The 19,595-nt window shown below is 43.6% G+C and overlaps 1 long non-coding RNA gene across 1 annotated transcript; it reads right to left on the bottom strand.

The window, feature by feature from the left end:
• Positions 1-11,266: 11,266 nt before the first annotated feature.
• LOC144180408 (uncharacterized) lies at positions 11,267-17,684 on the bottom strand. The gene is made up of 3 exons (XR_013324405.1): positions 17,664-17,684; positions 13,529-13,576; positions 11,267-11,429 (listed from the first exon to the last, which is right to left on the bottom strand). It is a non-coding gene; the product is annotated as an uncharacterized LOC144180408 (long non-coding RNA).
• Positions 17,685-19,595: the final 1,911 nt, after the last annotated feature.

The raw sequence follows: 19,595 nt of genomic DNA, 5'->3' as shown, positions 1-19,595 counted from the left end.
TCTATTCGCACTGAGCATGATCCGGAAATTTTGAGTCAGTTTAGGACCAGCAATTTCGCTAGGGCGTTAATGTTACCTTTTAGAAATTTTAGTACGTTAGGGGTGTCATTTCAAAAATCCTTCTCGCTCTTTTAGCGGCTTTTAGAGCAAGATCATTGAAATAGTTTTTGTATATGTGAATGAGTGACATTTTCTTGTAAAAACTAATTAATATAATATCCGGCCGAACACATATAGGGCAATCTGTGAGAACGCGCAATTTATTCCAAAATGCAGATTCGCAGCATAGTGTTTGGTTAGGCCGGGACCCTTAAGATACACTTTAGATAGTTTTACGGGCAACCTAAATCAGCAAAAACCACTTCGATGTCTCACTTGATTGGAGGGAAAATTACAAGAGTGAGAAAGCACATTTTCCTCCTTTTTTTATTTAACGGCTGGAATTTCCGAAAAATTCAGCCAAAGGTAGCCCTTATGGCTTGATGCAAACCCACATCGGAATTTTTAAGTCCCCAGATCCTGCATATCCGGCTGGGTGTTGATCAGTGAGTCGGTTGGTCCGGTACGGCCCGAGAAGCATTTGGTCAAAGTATGTTCGATAAATTCATCTCAGTCACAAGGCGCTTTAGCACATGTACACAAAAATGCACGGCACCCCAGTCATAACCAACTTCGCTTTAAAAGTATCGCGATCGTTTGGCAGCGATAAAGAATGGGGCACGACTGGAGGGTCGGCCCTGCTGTGCTTGTCCTTAGTTGATTTTGTTGTACTTTGTTAATTGACTTTGTTGCGGTTTGTTTCTTGTCCTTGTCCTATATGGCCTTTGTTTACTTGTTGGCGGAATGTACGCAAGCCAAGGAAGGCCATAAGTGTCGGGGTGCAGGGTGGGGAATGGGAAAAGAAAGGGAAGATTGAGCAGTTACGTTTACATGAGGCAAGCGAATTTGACTTCATGCATGCGTTCAAAACGTTCCGTCTAATTTATTACAGTATTCTCAATAAGGTTCTGATTTTAATGAACAAGAAACAGTGATAGTTTTTCTTAGGAAAGCACTTTGTCAAAGTCCGCGTATCTCGGTTGGTCGTTCCCAGCATGTTGAGACACATAGCACCGTCTGGCGCTGCCTGTTTTGAAGCAGATGGAATTTTCTGCGTTATTAGTGATTGCTTCTGCTGGGAGGCGTATAAGTGTAAACACGACACTGTTCTCTTCCCATAAAAAAAAAAAACGTAGGCTCTTCTCCCAAGGAATGGAGAGGGTTTTTTTTTTCTCCAGTGTGTTCAGTTCATTTATACTGCCGCGTACATGCACTGTACTGATGTGCAACCGTGAAGCTGCGCTGAACCAAATAAATCAGGGGCTGTGGGCTGGTCAAGCTGCCTGTGAGCAGCTTTTTTCTCGCCGCCCTCCCATCTACTATGTATGATGGCAAAATAAATGATTTGATTTGATTTGATATAGGACGACTTGATTGGACACTTTGGATCCGTCGTAATTCTTTATACCGGATATGAAAACGTGTCCATCAGTTATATCGGCAAAAAGCGTATTGGAAATTGAGAACCGCACCCGACAAACTTCTTCGAGTAGGGCGTCCAGTTTTTTCAGATACTTTCTCGCTTTTAATTTAAAACCGATAAAGTGCAAAAAAATAAAAAAGACGTTGTTTTTACGGCACGTAACCGAGTGCAGTTTGGATATTTGTATTGTTGCTGTATCATTACAGGAAGAGTGGAGGGCCGGAGGAGTGTGAAGTTGCTGATGGCGACTTGAACATATTTTCTAAATCTGTGTCGGTTATCATACCAGGTTCTTTCTTTGTCCCGAACTTCTACAATCACGTAATTAGTGGTAGAAAGGCAGCGTCAAATGCACTTACACTGGACAGCAGCTTTTTAATATTCTGAAGCAGAGCCATGCTAAGAAAAACACGGAACACAACTCAAGAGATTGAAAACATATGCCGAAGTTATAATTCAAAAATGAAACGTAGGCTAGAAAAATTTCAAAGCGTTTGCAGGGAAGCGCAGTGAGCTGTTCAAAATCCAGCGCAGGCTTTTATGGTATTTGGTGCAGACTTCCCGAGCTGGCACTTGCGCGAGAATTTTAAGGAATACGAACTGAACGTTCTCTGAGGACATCTTGGCCCCCAGTCTTCAGAAACAAAGACATTGAGGCTTCCCTTCAGCCAGTGCGGGATTGCTTGAAAAGATTGTCGTAATCAACGCTCTCTGTTGAGAAATACAGAAATCCCACAAAAAGTAAAAAACGAAACACAGAAATAAAAATTATCTTCGGAAACAATTTGTGCTGACTTTTGCGTGATGAGAACAGCGTGCACTAAACACAGAATTCCCTTCCAGCATTCTTGCCAAGGGAAACTTTTTCTTTTACTGTAAATTGACAAAGGGTTTTGAGATCAGCATTCATTCGCATGGCTGGGAAAATGAAAGCCTCAAAATAAAGGCACAACGTAGGGTTAATGTCCTTGGCGGTGAGCTTCGCAAATTATCGTACTGTTTTTTAAGCTGTGCCTTTTTTCACAAGAAACTTCTTCTTGGGGTCTTTTTTGTGCGTTTTATTTTGCGCCCTCATTGTTCTATGACCCTTAACGACTTTCGCAGCGCGTGAGCACTTTTTTGCACAACAGCGACGGAGAAAGTAGCCTGATTGCGGTTGTTGCATTTCCATGTCCTTTAACATTTTCTTTTGTTTGAAAACATCGTGATACCTGAACTCTTTTATTCTTTTTAACAGCGGCCCAATTTCAACAAAATACAAAAAAATATTTTTGTGTTACTCCCAAAACGCACAGGTTTATGTTTGTAGTTTTTTTTTTTTGGCATTATGTATTCAAGGTTCTCAATTTCTTCGCGCATCATTTCATCAAAAAACATTTCATTTCCACGGAGAATTTTGCGTGAGGGCTATAAAAGCTTCACAAAAGCCGGCTTGCTGAAATTACGTGAAATGCGACAAAATCATCATCGGTTCAGAAGTTAGCACTAAAGTGAGTACCCCCAAGCATACCTATTTGATGGATGGTTGGTAGTGTGGGCTGTTCATGAAATTAAATTGGAATGGTCTTACTTTTACATTACCTGTACCATTACTGCGAACTATGGTGTATTTCCTTTTGCTAGTTTTGTTTTGACCAGGCGTGCTGTTCCAGCATCCGGGGTCAGTCGCTAGGCAAAAACGGGACACCGAAGTGAATTTGTCAAGCTCCCGTTTTTGCTTGCACTGCATAGACTGGCTCAAATTAGCAAATTTTTCATCGTTTATTCGATTGACAAGTCTGTAATTATTTTACAAAGCACGAAAGAAGAAAAACTACCATGCGCGGTTTGCGGCGGCTGCACCAACTAAAGGCTGTGACGACGGGAGGAGACGCACCGTGATTGCTTAGCATTCAAACAAGTTTCGGTTTCGGTTCTGTAAAACAACATGCTTGACATCTGACAGCATCGTTGGATGGGCATTCCCGATATCTCAGTAGTCATCGAACTGCGCTTCTGCCATTTTGTCGGCTGTGAAATGCATAAGATAAGCCTCCAAGGACGGCTTGGAATCGTAACAATCACTACCCGAGGCCTACGCAGTGGGTGAACGTCCTCCGCGTCCCCGCAGACGCTCAAATGCCGTGCGCTTTTCCCCCATATTTGGAGCTTGCCTCACTCATGCCTGTATTCTAAAGAGCGTGTTCGCACCAGGTCAAGGGTCTGTGGATTCTGGCCTGAGCCCACTTCCCGCAAGCAGTCGGTGCTTATGGCAACGGCACGCCAACGAGAACTTGCTTGCGCGCCAGTGTCAGCCTGCGCGCGTTTTGTGAACTAGTTCGTGGAGCAGCGAACGTTACGGCCCATACAAAGGTGAACTCAGTATAGAAAACATCTGCCGAAAACGAAAAAGTCAACTTATAAAAAAAAGAATGTACCCCCGGGGATTAAGACTGGTGACTTGCAAAACAGTTGCAGTAACATACTTAGAGCTCCAGACAATTCAGCCACGGGCGAGCGCTGCTGACCTTGGAAATATACGGTATATAATGTATAACCATGTTACACTTTATATTTAGTTTTACCATTTCAAGCAGCTTAGGTGACTACTTGTTGTATTGCGCTCGTGCAGTAACCGTCCCCCAAGTTTCCGCAATATCTCACGTCTTGCAATTGCATTTCTTAGACGGAAAAGCGTTCGCAGATGCGTAGTCGTGCTGCTGACCGCTGTGCTTGTTCGCCGAGCGCAAAAAAGTGCTTGCTGCACCCTAGTTTTACGCTGTACGGTAAAAGTTTTAGTTTATTTTATTTCCTTAGTACCTATATTGACTTTGCTGACTCTTCTCCCGCCTTCAAGTGGCCTTATATTTTCCTGCTGGCGTACCAGTCAGCGAAGCGTCGCATGAACGTGCGCTTGTGCAGCGCTTGTGTGAAGCGACCTTGACTTCGACCTAGATACAGTGTACAAACTAACAAAGTAAGGAAATGCACATTCTTCCATTTACAAACGTGTTGTGGCTTAGTTTCAACTTATCGAGCGAATTGCCATGACCCGTCGGCGGCCGGCGGACTAAACGGACTCGGTCGCGGAAGGTCGGCGAGCCGTGCAGTAGCGCTGCCAATTGCCAGCTCATCTCCTGCTGACGTCACACGAATACTCCACAGAAAATGAGCGAGGGTACAGAAAGGAGGACAGCATTTGCGAATTGATTTTTCTACTAAATAAATTCGCGTAAACGTGCTCATAGTGGTCGAAACAGGGCCTAGGGACTCCGGACTAGAATTTGCGCTCGTAATCGCGCGATGTTTACAAATCACTTCAGTGTCTCTTTAAATCTGGTTGAGGAGAAGGAGTGTTTTTTTCGTTACACAATACTTGAAAGGTACAAAACAGAATACAAAACAAAAACAAAAAAACAAAACAGGTACAAAAACAAAAAAACAAAGGAAGCACAAAGAAGGGTAGAGGAAGAGAGAGAAACTTTTTTGAGACATCCCTAGTTCGCTCCGCCATGGCCAACTCTTCAGTAGTCAACTGCCGGTAGGCCGTTCTCCCCAAAATCGTAACATACCTGGAGGCACTCCTTAGCTAGAAGTTATTGATTCGACGATGCATAGGCTATAAACCGGTGCCCGAAAGCCCTCCTAGGAAATTATTCGGGAGCTGAAAAGAAAAAGCCGTGGTAGGTTACGGGGCTGGCACTGTCAGGAGAAGCGCAGTGCTGAAAAGAGAGTAGGGTAGTGCTGCTTGTTTGAGTACTTTCTTGCGCGCGTATTGCTGTCGGTCGCTGTTAATTTTTAAATGCACGAGCTCGCCTAATCTTCAGCTTCAGCTTCTGGTACAAGGATGAAATGAATTTTTAGAGAAGAATAAATAGGCTTAAAATGTTTTGTATGCATTTAATTTTTTTTATAAAGCTTCCTTTTAAGGAAGTCTTAAGCGCGGGCAGCTCAGCCAAATATTTACAGATTAACATTTATTTTATAGAGGTAGCGTCTACATCAGCTGATGAAAGGGAAAAAACAAGCATCGTGGAATAAGTGAGTGAACGAATCAAATGTTTTGCGATTTTTCGGCAAAGAATCCTTCCTAGTTAAATTAACGTTCTGAAAAAGAAAACCTAAACATTTTTACGGAAATTTGAATGTCACGAAAAACACGTATGGTTATTACACTTTCACTGTGCACAAAAAGCCATATCGTCAAAGCACCTTTCAAAATAAATTAAAACAAGAATGTAGCACTCATATTTATTCATTGTATTAGGAAACTTTTAGTATGAAGTCACTCTGCAACCGTTACATTCTTATGCATAGATAACCAATTTTCAGTGTGGCCAAGTTCTCTAATCTCTCTATTATTGCTTTGCCACGCAGCTAAGAATAAACAGTTTGTTTCCGCCACTTGTTTAATTGAGGATGTAATTGTAATTTTCACGGCCCAGATATCTGGCTATTCACTGAAATGTTCCTCACCACCCTAAAGGTGGTTAGAAAAAAGAGAAACGAGAAGCCTTGGAACAAGTTTCTTAGTTACCTGATGTGCGTAGCGAAAAAATGTATGACTGAGTTTTTCGTGGACTTTGAACGCATGGGGCCCAATTAACGCCACGTTCAACGAGTACTTCGTAAGTTAGAAAAAAATTTCATGATTGCTGCACGGTGTTTTGAGAGTCTGTTGTTTTTCTTGTGTGCTCACGCATTTGGCTTAAGCTTTCGCGCTTAGCTTTTCTCTTCAGGACGAAGTAAATTTAGAAGGCAGCAGTGTTTACGGGCACTTTATGGGGAAGTTTCTCCCGAGAGATCGATCAACCCATATTTGACCATTTTTTCTGTCAACTATAGTAGCACCGTGCATTCAAAACCGCTTCAAAATTTTTCTCTTCTTTCAAGACTAAGAAAAATTTAGTTCAAGCTGTGCGGTTTGCTTGTGTGACGTCTATAATGCGCGCAGATTATAAACAAGTGGGGAAAACGCAGATTTCTTGCAGGGCGATCCATCAGTTCTAAACAAGCTCTCAAGGTCGTAGTCTGCAGTACGCTTGTTAATGGTGTTTACGTGAATCAGGCTTCCGTGAAAGAATAACATTTTAACTCATTCCATTGCGTGATCTTTTTAGGTCGTGAAGAAAGTCTAACGGCGCGATGTTTCGCTGGAATTGAGATGAATGTGGGGAAAAGAGTAATGCCAGCGGTAGCCATAAACGGAAATAATTAACCGTACTCGGGCAGTACGCTTTTTTTTACACGCACTGAGTGCTTCGATAATTCTGGAGGATCTGAAAAAATCGCACCAGACCAGAAAAAAAAAACAATGTTTAAAGACATGCAATTACAGTGGTAGACCTTATTTTCTGGGCTATCACTGCAATTCCTTCGCAGGAGGCACATTTCTATGGTAGCCTTCATAATTGTTGGTGTAGGCGCTTCTTGCATTCGTAGATATATTGGGCGTACTGTTCAACAACAGTGACAAATACTTTATTATGATGTTTGTTGTTTTGGAAGAGGATGCTTAGGACGCCTTCACTTGTTCATCCATTCCATCTTCCCCTCGTTAAACATTGTGGTTACTCCTTCGGTTTGCTCGTCTTCTTTGAACTTTCTCTCCGCTCGCGTTTTGATTGCTCGCGAAGATACGCCGAAAGGCGTGAGGAGAAAAACGCCATAGAAATAGAGTAAGCCAGTTCAGCAGCTTTGTTCGCATTCTTTAAGTTGTTCACTCACCTGTAGTTAACAGCTGCTTACGCCCCGGTGATATGAACTAAGAGCGGCAATCACGGTCGAAAGCAACGTTGTTGCATTAAAGGGGGGGAAATTGTAGCCTGTATTGTGCCGATGTAGTCTATATCGAGGTTTAAGGCTGCTCTTTTTTGCTATTCACATGTGAAGCAGCCACTTAATGTGTGTGATGACCTCTAGGTATAGGTCAGACTTTCCATGACACTTTACGTAGTTGTAGAAGGCTAAAAAGTTTCTTTTCGCATACTGAAGCCACGCTAGGTCGATCTTGTTTTTCTGAAACTATTCGTAAAGGGCTTTAAAGGTGCTTCCAAATGCATACAGTACTTTCACGGGGTGGGCTGTGGCGTTGGAGTGATTTAACTTCTGTTCCCCGATTGGGTCCCTCAGTTTTGCACTAGATCAACGAACTCACCGTCCTCTGCACGGTGAATGTCGTCGGGAAGAGTGGTGCTCTAGTGCCTCCGCTGCTGTTGGCCAACTGGGTATTCCATGCGGTCGGATCGACGCATTCAGCATCCAGCCATGCCTGTCGCCGTACAAGAGACAGCTTCCTTTATGACGGGATTACGGAGCTGCGGATGCCTCGAATGCGTTGAACACGCGTGGCTTGATTATTCGAAGTATATTGGGCCGTTCCTGACGAGTTTATTACACTAAAATTGAGGAACAACTTAGCTTACCCTTTGGAAAGAAAACCAGAGCGCTATAGGCGGAACGCGAACTCTAGAAGGCTAGCACTTGCGCTCACAGCACTTTTCCATCCATTTTCTCTTCGCCTAGCTAATATGATCAGAGTTCTGTACATACGACCGTCTTGCTTCTCCGTTTTCGTAGGGTTTTTGATATCGCACGCGTTGATTTGAGTGGAGCCATTTTGTTCGGGTTTTTACCATTAAGGGTTGCAAACCATATTTCGCCGGGAAAATATATTGTGGTGCGGGCGCTAGTTTATAAAAAAGTTCTAGGTGATTTAATCACTAGTCGGGAGTCACAATAACGCAAGGTTGTAGGTACAAGTGCGGGAGTGGAGAAAGTGGAGAAAAAAAACTTTCTTCTTTCCAAATTCTTTATCTGTTTCAATGACCTACCACAACCTCCCGTTTGCTTTCCGAGGTTTTTCTTGACTGCCGAGACTTATTTCTGTCTTATTTCAACCAGCCCCTCATTTCCTATTCTGATTCGCTATATGCATAGCAAGGGCTTCTGTTCTGGCAGTCTTGGTAGCATAGGGAGCTTAAGAGGGTTCAACGCTGGTCGACCACTCTCGACAGGTCGTAGACACTCGAGTCACGGCCCGGGGGGTTAAAAAGAATGTCCCCTTCATCCCGAGTAGTCCGAGTGGCACTGGCTACCATCCCAAAGCGCAGGAAAGAAAAAATACCTTAGCATAAATACCCCAGAAAGTGGAGGGGAAATTAGCCCCGCCGGTAGCGTCGTGGTCATCCCACCAGACCGGTATTCTGGAGGTCGTAGGTTCGGATCCCACACGGCGGGCATTTTTTTCTCCACTTTCTTTCGTGCTTTCCGAATTCTTTAACTGTTTCGAAGACCTACCACAGCCTCCCCTTTGCTTTCCGAGCTTTTTCTTGACTGCCAACCCTTATTTCTGTGTTATTTCAACGAGACCCTTATTTGCTATTCGGATTCGCTATATATATATAAATATATATATATATATATATAAATATATATATATATATATATATATATATATATATATATATATATATATATATATATATATATATATATATATATATATATATATATATATATATCTGCTAAGATTGTTGCTCGCTTGGAGCATATACACACACATATATGTGTGTGTAATGAAATATCGCAGGGATGTATTGCAGCAGATTTTCATGTCCTGCAAGGCGACAGCCCCGTAGCGGCACAGTGGAACAGCTGCAGCAAAACGAGGTGGAGCACGGACTCGGAGTCCATGTTTTTTTTCCTGTGATCGGGTCCGGTACTGCGACATCACCCTCATCATAACATCTGATTTGCTACATATCCATGTCGGCATATTGTCTTTTTATGTTAGTTTCCATACACCCGCTGCACTTTATATTTCCTTACTTGCAACCTAAACGTACAGAGCAAGGAACCTTTGCATGTGGTCGTCCTTCTCACAACGACCACCCCAGCGAAAAAAACAGCAATCCTCGCGTCTTCCACGTCGATAGTTATTGACGCTGAGAGCGGAGAGTTACATACGAATGAACAAGAATGGCATCAAAAAAATATCAACGTGGAACGAAGCGTTTGTCCCCTGAGAATCAGTTTGGCATGGTGGGAACACATTTTTGATGTATTAAACTCTGGGTAAAGGTGAAACTTTATTGCATGAAGAAGAAAGGGGAAGGGAAAGCTCTTTTAACCAGGACACCTAGTAAATACATAGAATTTATCACAGAAGCTCCATTATATAAAACGGTCTTTCGCTAGACAAAGACTAAAAAAGATACGAAAGGTGGAGTTTTCTACCAAGCCCGCTCTTAAATTAAAGCTGTTTTTCAAGCATTTGGAAAGCTAGTTCATTTTTAATTTTCTTAAAATTTTTGTGTTAAATATTGGAGAGCCAAAAGCTTAGCACTTGCTAGCGTAATATTCGGGACATCATAGCAAGGTCAGTTTTCGCTAGGAAAAAGCTTCCCAAGCAACAATCAACATAATCCAACATCACTAATCCAACGTAACCCAACAGGCAGTGCCAGAGAGCGGGACGGAGTACATGAGGCCCTGGGGTCCTACCTGGATGCCTCAGGACTCCTCCCGGCTCTCCGCTTTCTCCCCACATAAACAAAACGGTGTGTTGTGGGTGCATTGTATTTGTTGTTTTTTTTTCTTGTGTTTTTTTTGCCTTCGTGTTTTAGTGTTTACCTTGTATATGTTGTACATATATATTCTGTTAGACCTGTATATTTGTATGTATGTAACCTCTCCTTCTCTCTATCCTGCCTTTCCTGTACAACTGTTTCCCCATTCCCCACACCCCCCCCACCAGCAGGCGTTCCGGTGTCCACCTTTAGGTGAGACAACCTACGCCTGCTGGTGGTCTTTCCTTTCCTTGCTTACAATAAATTTATTCATTCATTCATCACTAAAGCATCGTGTAGTTATTGTAACAACGATTCCCTCTCTTTAACGAATATATGTAAACATGCCAAGGAAATATAAATGTTAGCGAGCAAAGCGAACTGTAGCCCAATTTTGTTTTACAGTTTTTTGCACTGTAAAACAACCTGCCAAAGTCACCATCACCGGTGCCTGCAAGGTATGCGCAGTGGGGGTGTGGACGCCCCAAAAAGGCGCCCACACAACGGCGGATGGAACAGGCGCCACCATAAGCTGCTTCGCATCTAATAAGAGGACAGTTTCCTGAATGTGACGAACTTTGCCTTACTGACTTTTGCATAGTGAAACCGTACGTACGATGCGTGGCATGCTTCTTCTGATATCTTTTTCTCGCACAGAAAGGTACAACATCTGGTCTATTTAAGGTTATCATCAGGCGTTCGGCATATTGTAAGTGGGTTTAGTAATCATTGCAAGAGCAGAAAATGGCAATGCACGGGCCAAGAAGTGGACATCACGCCGAGCCCCGAGTGGGCGGCGAAAATCGGCTGCAATGGCGATGACTCATCATCGCTGTTTTTATTCCATACGTCCGGCGTCCAGCTTCTTGACGCGTCCAGTCATAACTTTTAAACACTGTCAATTGGAGTTTGTTACGAATGTAGGGCAAAGGAGATGAAAAAAGATAGAATAGTAATGCAGGCTGCGAAATGAGGATACACATATACTCTCTTTGACGACAAGCAGCCAGCGACGCTGCTAAAGCTGGCAAACATGATAGATGAGACGGTTAAAACACAAAGAACACTTAGAACCGTGTGTGAGGAGCCTGCGAGAAACGTCATGTTTCGGGCTTCCGTGTGCATTGGGACTAGTGTCATGTTCATGAGGTAGTGGGAATGGTTTTGCACACATTTTCAAAAGTCCACCAAAAACCTTCCACTTATTTTTATTACAATATCGACTGTAAATTGCATACACATTTGTCAAAACAAATTTGTGCGTGCCAAGGTACTTTTGCAGGCTGTTTTATTTCCTGGCGTTCATATGCTGCTTTGAATGTCGAAGCCGGTCATTCGTACAGATTGTTGAAACAGTCCTGAAATGAAAATAATTCGTGCTTCTTGAGCGAAATAACTCTTCGATGAATTTGATCAAAACTAATTCAATTAAATCTAATATTGTGATTCGTCCTTTATTTTTCAATACACTACAGGTCAGCAAACCAATATAATAATTATATTTGGTCCTGTGACTCATGCCACATAGGGTGATAAAATAAAGACTATAAATGAATCTGAAAGCTGAGAGCACGTGTAGGTGCAAACCTGGGGTGGTATGGGTGAAGTGTTTAATCGAAACCGAAATCCCTGACTACGTAAGTCCTTGACTTTCCTAGCGAGAGTTTCTGCGTACAACAATTTACCTTTCCTTGCGTATTATGAAGTAATCGATAATAAGTACCGTTTTTTTTACATAACGTAATGACTTAACACCACATGAGACCAGGAATTTTGACATGCTGACCAGGCTGACTTATGTAAAATTAAGTATTAACAGAAGACTGCAAACCCTTTACACAAAAAGACAGAGGGCCTTCCAGCACTTGCTCACACTTAGTTCAGCACTCTCACATCGTTGGGTAAGGCGCCCAGCTGTGAATTGCTTCGAAAAATGTATATCTCTTGGGGTCCTTACCGGCGCCGAAGGCTCCTACTAACTGAACTTACATTTCGTTGCAATATGTCATTTTGATTTTGCGACGTAATTGGAACTCGAACACTCCTGTCCAGTGAAACGACTTAGCCACTAGGCCAGCAGGATTAAAAAAAATTAAAAATTAGTCCCTGGCTTGAGAGAGGTGGCGTTCGCCAGAGTTCCTAATTTTGATTCCTCGAAAATGTTTGAAAAGGATTCCAACATACAAGTAGTAAGTCTTCTGCAGAGAACGTCAAGTTGGTAACTGAGCTATTTAACAACGTTGGTTTTTTACTAGAGTAAATCCGCTTAAAGGTACGTCCTCACTTGCGGCGCAGCGCGCGCGCAGGGCCGCGCGCGCAAAAACGCTGCTGCTTTTTGGAGGCCACACTACTGGGAGCGCGCGCGCGCAAAGGCGGCGGCCGTTCAAACCGGTCCTCGCCCTCTCCGACGGTGTAGCAGGGAAGAACATTTCTGCGCGCTCGCCGGCTGTCCGCGCCGGCCCAGCTCCCCGAGAAGAGCACTGACCTCGCTCACATGACCTCGCTCACGAGACCCGGGCGCTGATTGGCTACCCGAGTTAGGCGCAAAGCGCCCTGCTGCGAAAAATGGGTCCCGGCGCTATTTTTTTGCGGCAGAGGAATCTTGCCCCGAACGGGTATTTTGCGCGCCGCTTTTTGCGCGCAAGTGAGGATGTACCTTAAGACGACAGGGCGGCCTCACTTGGTGTCGTTACATCTTCGTCTTTTCCATCATCGTCCCTTCTGAAGCAACAATTACCATCGACGAGAGAGCTGAATCTACTAAATAACAACCATAAATTAGTACAGAAACCATTTAATGGAGTCTTGTGGGACGTGGCCTTATTTATGCCTTCCGAAGTGGCTAAACCACACCCGACGGTTCTCAAAAAACCCAAAACAATATCCCGTGCGGCATCAAGTGATTCATAGGACTGGAATTGAGTGTTGAATAAATAAAACCATAATAAAAGAAACTGCTTAAAAAGTCAGTGTCGTGTTTTACACTGAGACATAAAGAGGCTCTATAGGTACAAGTATTGTACTTTGCTTTGTCAAGACAAAATAAATTATTTTTTCTGGTTGGAGTTCGCTGATGATGAAATATTTTTGCTCGCTAGGATGTTTTCTCTTGGCGTAATTATTTTAAAATATTGCTACAATGAAGGTAAACAGTGTCCCAGTTAGCATCCTGAGTATTTGGTCGTGCTTGCTTTCCGCGAACACGCCGAAATACTTATTCACTGTAGTATCTCACACTAAAAACACAGCTCGCTTGTTCCCCACAACATGAAGCTGTTCTATGAAATTTCAACTTTTGCTGCTAAGTGCACAGTAACAGTGACGACCAATGTCTTTTAATTTCCCCACATACGTAATACTACTTAGTCATATCGTCGAAAATTTTCTGTTAAAAATAAATTTTAATTTCTCAAACGTTCTTGATCAGCATCAGAACGTCATGCCACGTTACACTTACCACAAAGGATAGCATGGTCGAAGTTTGCCTCAAACCCTTCCGTAAGAGCTGCAAGAAAGGTGAACGGAATACGAGTTTCTTATTTAACGCATTTTAAACAGAAATCTTCAGAATTACATAATGGCAGGTTAATACAAGTATCTTAATTACGGGCGTGAAGTGGCGTCAAGTTCTACCGATAAAAATACGAGAACACCTAAACGCTTTTAACACGAAAGCCTCTGAATTCTGTTTTGTGGAATAAGCGAGGTATAGAACGTCCTCCTGAAGTACGCAGAATCGCAACGAAAATAGGAGCGCAGAGAGGGAAGGAGAAAATACAGTGAAGGGGGAGGCTTCTGTTAAAGATCGATTGAGCGCGAGCCCGTAACGGGAAACAGCGGCGACAAAGGAGGATTGTGAAAGATGCTACAGCTCGAAATAAAATATGGGCACAGAAATACGACGGGACGACCGGTGACTTCCAACTAAATTTAATACGAAGAACCTTGCACATTTTATACACATTCTTCAAGTTAACATAACTACGAAAAATTCTAATCTCTAGTATTACACAACCGTATCAGCATGGTCATATGAGGTGTAATACTAGAGATTGGATTTTTTTGTAGTTTCGTTGATATGAAGAATGTGTATAAAAGGTGTAAGGTTCTTTGTATTAAATTTAATTGGAAGTCAACGCTCGTCCCGTCGTCTTTCTGTGTCCGTGTTTCATTTCGCGCCGTAGTATCTTTTACAATAAACTAACAACTCGCCCAACACTACACTTTGGTGAGGATTGTGAGAAAAGGCGACTGACCGCGGAATGTATAGACCCGCCTTGTATGCACCTCCACGTGGGCTAAGAGCCTCATTTTACATTAAGATGGATGGCGTTGCTGGTCGCTGGCGGGGAAGACAGAATGTACGCCTGGCGAAAAGGCTAGAACCGCTCCAAATGCGCTCGTTTTGACCGCCGGCGGGTGAAAACGGCTATGGAGTAAGGTGCGGCAGCGGCTGGAGTAGAGTGACATCAAGAATCAACAGAAGATCAGACAGAAGGTCCAATTCTGTGCGTTTAGCTTCCCATTCCTAGGAGGTTGCCAGCATTCCACCTCGTTTTTTGTGATGTTTGCGAATAAGAAAAATGAAGGAAGCTCACACTAACCCGTAAAGGTTTGAGGTCGAGAAGCTGTATACGCAACTTTCACGACCATCATGAAGGTTTAAGAACACGATTGCAGCCAATTTGCCTCTTCTTTACTTTACTTTACTCTTCTTTACTTTAAGAACTTTACTTCATCATTCTTGCTATAGGTGTGAGCTTCCTTCGTTTTTCTGGAAGTGATAATCATTGGACATCATGTTAGCGCGGCGTACGCTATCGCGTATCTTTCTCGTTACGAAAAAGTGTTGCGACTATTGCGGCGAACACTGGAGTTTTTTTTTCTGCCAGTCTCGGCCAATCAACTTAAGTGGGTATTTTTGACTTATAAACGTGCGCCGGTGACGCTTGGCGGTCGCCGCGAGGCAGGCACACTCGGGCTGGCGTCATTTTCTTGGTTTTTATAACTGCCCGGTGGTCTCCGCAATCTTGGCCAACCCTCCAAACTGGGTATGCTTGGTTTGACAAAAATGCGCCGAGGACGCTGGGCGAACGTGGTGAGGCTCGCACACACGAGCGCTTGACATTTTCTTGGTTTTGTTAACTGCCAAGCGGTTGCCGTGAGGGCCGAGCTCATGTGCGCGTGCTAACGTGAGCGCGCTCGGCAGTTTCTCGGTATATTTACCTGGTGACAGGAAAAATTACGATTTTGCTAAACAGATTCCCTTTTAATAACCCTGTATTGCTAAACTGTCGACGGGCATGACGGTAATCTGAGATCCATCGGAGAGCCCTCGCTCTTTGGTGATTTCGGCGGTGCCGGGTGAGGTAGCGGTTGCAAGGCTAAGCACGACACCCTGCACTCACCAACCACGATTCGTCCTACTATCATCGCCTTACTTTATCTTTAAAGTTTTTTTCTTATTCGATTTATTTCTCCGACTGACACGCTTGGGAAGTCACCATTGCGTTCCTGCATGTTGGCTGAATATTACGTAAATGTAACTTCGACGATGGTGGGTTGATGATGATGATGCGTGGGTTTTAATGACTCAAGTCCAACTGAGGTCAAAGAACTCCACAGATGAGTTATTACGTGAGAGTAAAGAGAATGTAAAATAAAGGCATTTCAGTAAAAACAAACAAGAAGTAAAACACAAGGCAAGAAGATTGATTGATTGATTGTGGGGTTTAACGCGCCGACGCAACGCAGGCGATGAGGCGCGCCGTAGTGGAGGGCTCCGGATTAATTTTGACCACCTGGGGATCTTTAACGTGCGCCGAAATCTCGTACACACGGGCGTTTTTGCTTTTCGCCTCCATCAGAAAAGCGGCCGCCGCGGCCGGGAAACGAACCCGCGACCACAAGGCAAGAAGAACTGACTGGTGTAAAAGGCTAGGTTGCCAAGGTGTCTGATAAGAAATAAGACGCAAAAATGAGACGTAACTTGAAGCGTATCAAGAGGCCAACTAACGTCGTACTCCTCGAGTGTTTATCCGTGGTCACAGGTTGACGTTACAGTGGATTGATTGATTGATTGATTGATTGATTGATTGATTGATTGATTGATTGATTGATTGATTGATTGATTGATTGATTGATTGATTGATTGATTGTGGGGTTTAACGCGCGGATGCAACGCAGGCGATGAAGCGCGCCGTAGTGGAGGGCTAAGGATTAATTTTGACCACCTGGGGATCTTTCACGTGCATCAAAATCTCGTACACACGGGTGCTTTTGCTTTTCGCCTCAATCAGAAAAGCGGCCGCCACGGCCGGGAATCGAAACAGGGACCTCGTGCTCAGCAGCGCAACGCCTTAGCCACGGAGCCACAGCGGCGGGTGACCTTAGAGTTCAAAGCTTCAAGTTAGACCTAACTTCACTCCGGAAAGTGGCCGAGTTCGCGTTGACACGGGATCAAGACTTTTGCCAGAAACGCACTTTAGTAACCGCCGAATTACTAGTTATGTTAAAGACATGGTCAAATTTTAATTGTAAGTCGACTGCTCAATGTGTAGAAAGCGTACGCATTTTTATGGTCAACTTTTTGTCAACAACAGCCATTCAGCGACCCTTATTACTGGAAGCCGCTCATGAACTTCCATCTAAAATACTACACTGCAATCTCTGCGTCAATGAAGATTTGAGCTTGCAATATCAACAAATACATTTGACACCAGAGATTACCTATCGCCTCTCTTGATTCGAAATGAATTTTGCGTCTGTACTGTGAGTTGCATAGATAATGCAACTTTTCGCGGTTGTCAGATTTAGTGCTGACATGGCAGCTGTCGTTGTAGAGCTACTAAGTCGAAATATTCCTTAACAATTGATGCGTCTAAATTTTCGCCTCTACCTCGTTCTTCCTGCTTTCAGCGACTACTCACTTTATTATCATCGCTTTTTAATAACACGCTTGACAGAGTCAGGTATAAGCTGGATGAAAGCAAAAGGCAAGATACTTTAGCCCATAAATTGAGTCCCAATCAATTCGTACAGTAATACGGAGGTTTACGTTCAGGCGGAAATGTCTAAAGCGAGCGAGGGAATTCCTGCAGTCCGGCAGGGCAGATGTTAGTACGCGGAATACGATATCCATTGGGCGCTTGAGGCTGCATGGAAAAAGTGCCCTGAGGAGAGCTCGGCCTCTATTGGGGCGCCCGTTCCCACCAGCCGAGGTGGTTTTGATGTAGCTTTCGGTAGTGCTGTTCAGTCGCGACACCGGTAAGTTTAGGGTCATGTGTTCCGGCTTACTTCTAGCATTCATAACAGTTTAGCTACCCCATACACCCAGCTGCCAGCCGTGACATAGCTTGACTGGCGGTACATACTGCACATTCAAAATGAAGTAACCTAGATAACATTTTACATATTTAACATTTAAGGCGACACCAACCCTATCGGTTGTTTTCTTTTTTCCTCAAACGAACATGTAAGGGCGGGCGTACGGGTAGATTTCAGATATATCCGAAGGGAAAATTCTGCGAGTTTATACAATAAAAAGGAGTACCGCGGCTCACATAATAAAACCTGTGACTCTATTAACTTACCTTCAAATCTGGATTTCGCTTCATCCATCATCAGTGAGGGGGTGGGGACGAAACATAAAAGAAGAAAAAAGATTAGCAGCGCATAATCACCAGATAAATGTGCGAAGCAGCTGATCACCGAATATATCTATCGGAAAAATCTGCTGTAAAAATGCCTATAGTCATTTAGCGACTGTAGCTACCACCTAGCACTCGCTAGCTGCATGACGTTCTTTGGAAATTGCAACTTTTTCTGGGTGTTGCCACGAACACACGCACTTTTGCAACACTTAGAGGTGTTTGAAAAATTTAACGGGGCACAGCTTCGTGAAATCGGAATAACGTCTATTTTATGCGTTGCCAGTATAAATAGAATATCTGCGGCCCGATTTTCTTGTAGAATGACTTTCTAGATAAGAGTTCTGGTTCAACTAAATCACGTACCGAACCGGTTCGCCAACCGGTTCAGTGTGTTTGATTATTACATCATAATCATCATTGTCGTCATCCTCCTCCTCCTCCTCCTCCTCCTCCTCATCATCATCATCATCATCATCGTCATCATAATCATTATTATCCGTACTCATGTTTAGTGCTGGACGAAAGCCGCTCCCATGAACCAATTCAATCCGATCCGCTGTGCTTGACACTTTATAATGTTCTCATGATTGGCAACTAGTTTTCATAGTTTCACAATTGCGTTCCCCATATTTTGCCTCTCCTACAGCTGCTGTTGATTCAATCAGTGCCCAAGTTGAACTGTCACTTAGCCTGTCTACACTGACCTCGTTCTCCTCGCTCAAAAGCGAGAATTTATTTGCCGAGTTATTTTAAACTCCTGCCACCTGGCTCTGACTGATTCAATTCCTGGTTGAATAGTCTTCAAAAGCTTCCTTGTTTATCCTCTGAGATTAAGCCTTAGTTTGCATCTAACCATTCTATGAACGCTGCTCTGAATTTTACTTAGCACCACTACGTCATGCTCGATACCCTGGTTGTTACCTAAAATGAAGTCAATTTCGTTTTTATTTGTAATATCGGTACTTTCCACGTCCATTTCCTATTCTTTCATTTGTAGAAGAATGTCTTCAAAATACTCTGGGTATTTCTTTATGCAAATCCCACCAGTGTTTTCTTAACTGTTCCGAATGTGTATTCCGAAGTTTCCAACTAACCTTTCTCCCATTTTCTCTTTACCGGCCTTTGCGTTAGAGTCTCCAATCACAATTGTGAACTGCGTTGTTGCCTTACTCATAGCTGATTAGACGCCCACATAGAAGTTATTCGGAACAAAAAAGAGCCACCGACCAGTCCAAACAACGTACTGACGTTTCCATTTCCAGCACAGAAGCCTTGTTCACAAGCCTTGTTCACAGATTGTGAACGAGGCTTCCGTGCTGGAACAAAAAAAAAGTCCAGTCCAAACAAATGTACTCACGTTTCGACTTCCAGCACGGAAGCCTTGTTCACGAGCCTTGTTCACAGATTGTGAACAAGGCATTGCTGCGCTTTATTTGGACTGGTCGGCGTCTCGTTTTTGTTCCAAAGGTACCCTCCCGGCTAGACGGGATTCCGTCATGCTCGCGTAGAAGTTATGTGCGGCTTCATCATCATAGCTGGCTGTTGGCGCATATATTTGCACTATCTTTAACCTCTACCGCTTGTTTAGCCTCATCGCTACAGCCGCGACTTTCTCACTAATGGTTAGAAACTCCTCCACGTTCCCTGATTTTTCTCTGTGGATTAAAAATCCCACCCAATGTTCTTTATTCTCTTGGGGTCCACTGCAGCATAGAATATGCCCGCTAGTGAGCTCCACGAAGCCTAATCCGGTGCATCTAACTTCGCTTAACCCTGTCATATTCCGGTAATGTCCGAGAGCTCCTCTTGTAGTACAGCTAAGCTCCCCTCACTAGCCAAGGTGCGTGCGTTGCACGTAGGGAAACACAACGC

The sequence above is a fragment of the Haemaphysalis longicornis genome, unplaced genomic scaffold (assembly GCF_048455015.1).
Source record: "Haemaphysalis longicornis isolate Haplotype H1 unplaced genomic scaffold, Haemaphysalis longicornis Haplotype H1 scaffold_4, whole genome shotgun sequence".
Lineage (NCBI taxonomy): Eukaryota > Metazoa > Arthropoda > Arachnida > Ixodida > Ixodidae > Haemaphysalis > Haemaphysalis longicornis.
Note: the sequence above shows the minus strand (reverse complement) of the source record. Positions and strands in the feature narration are given on the sequence as shown.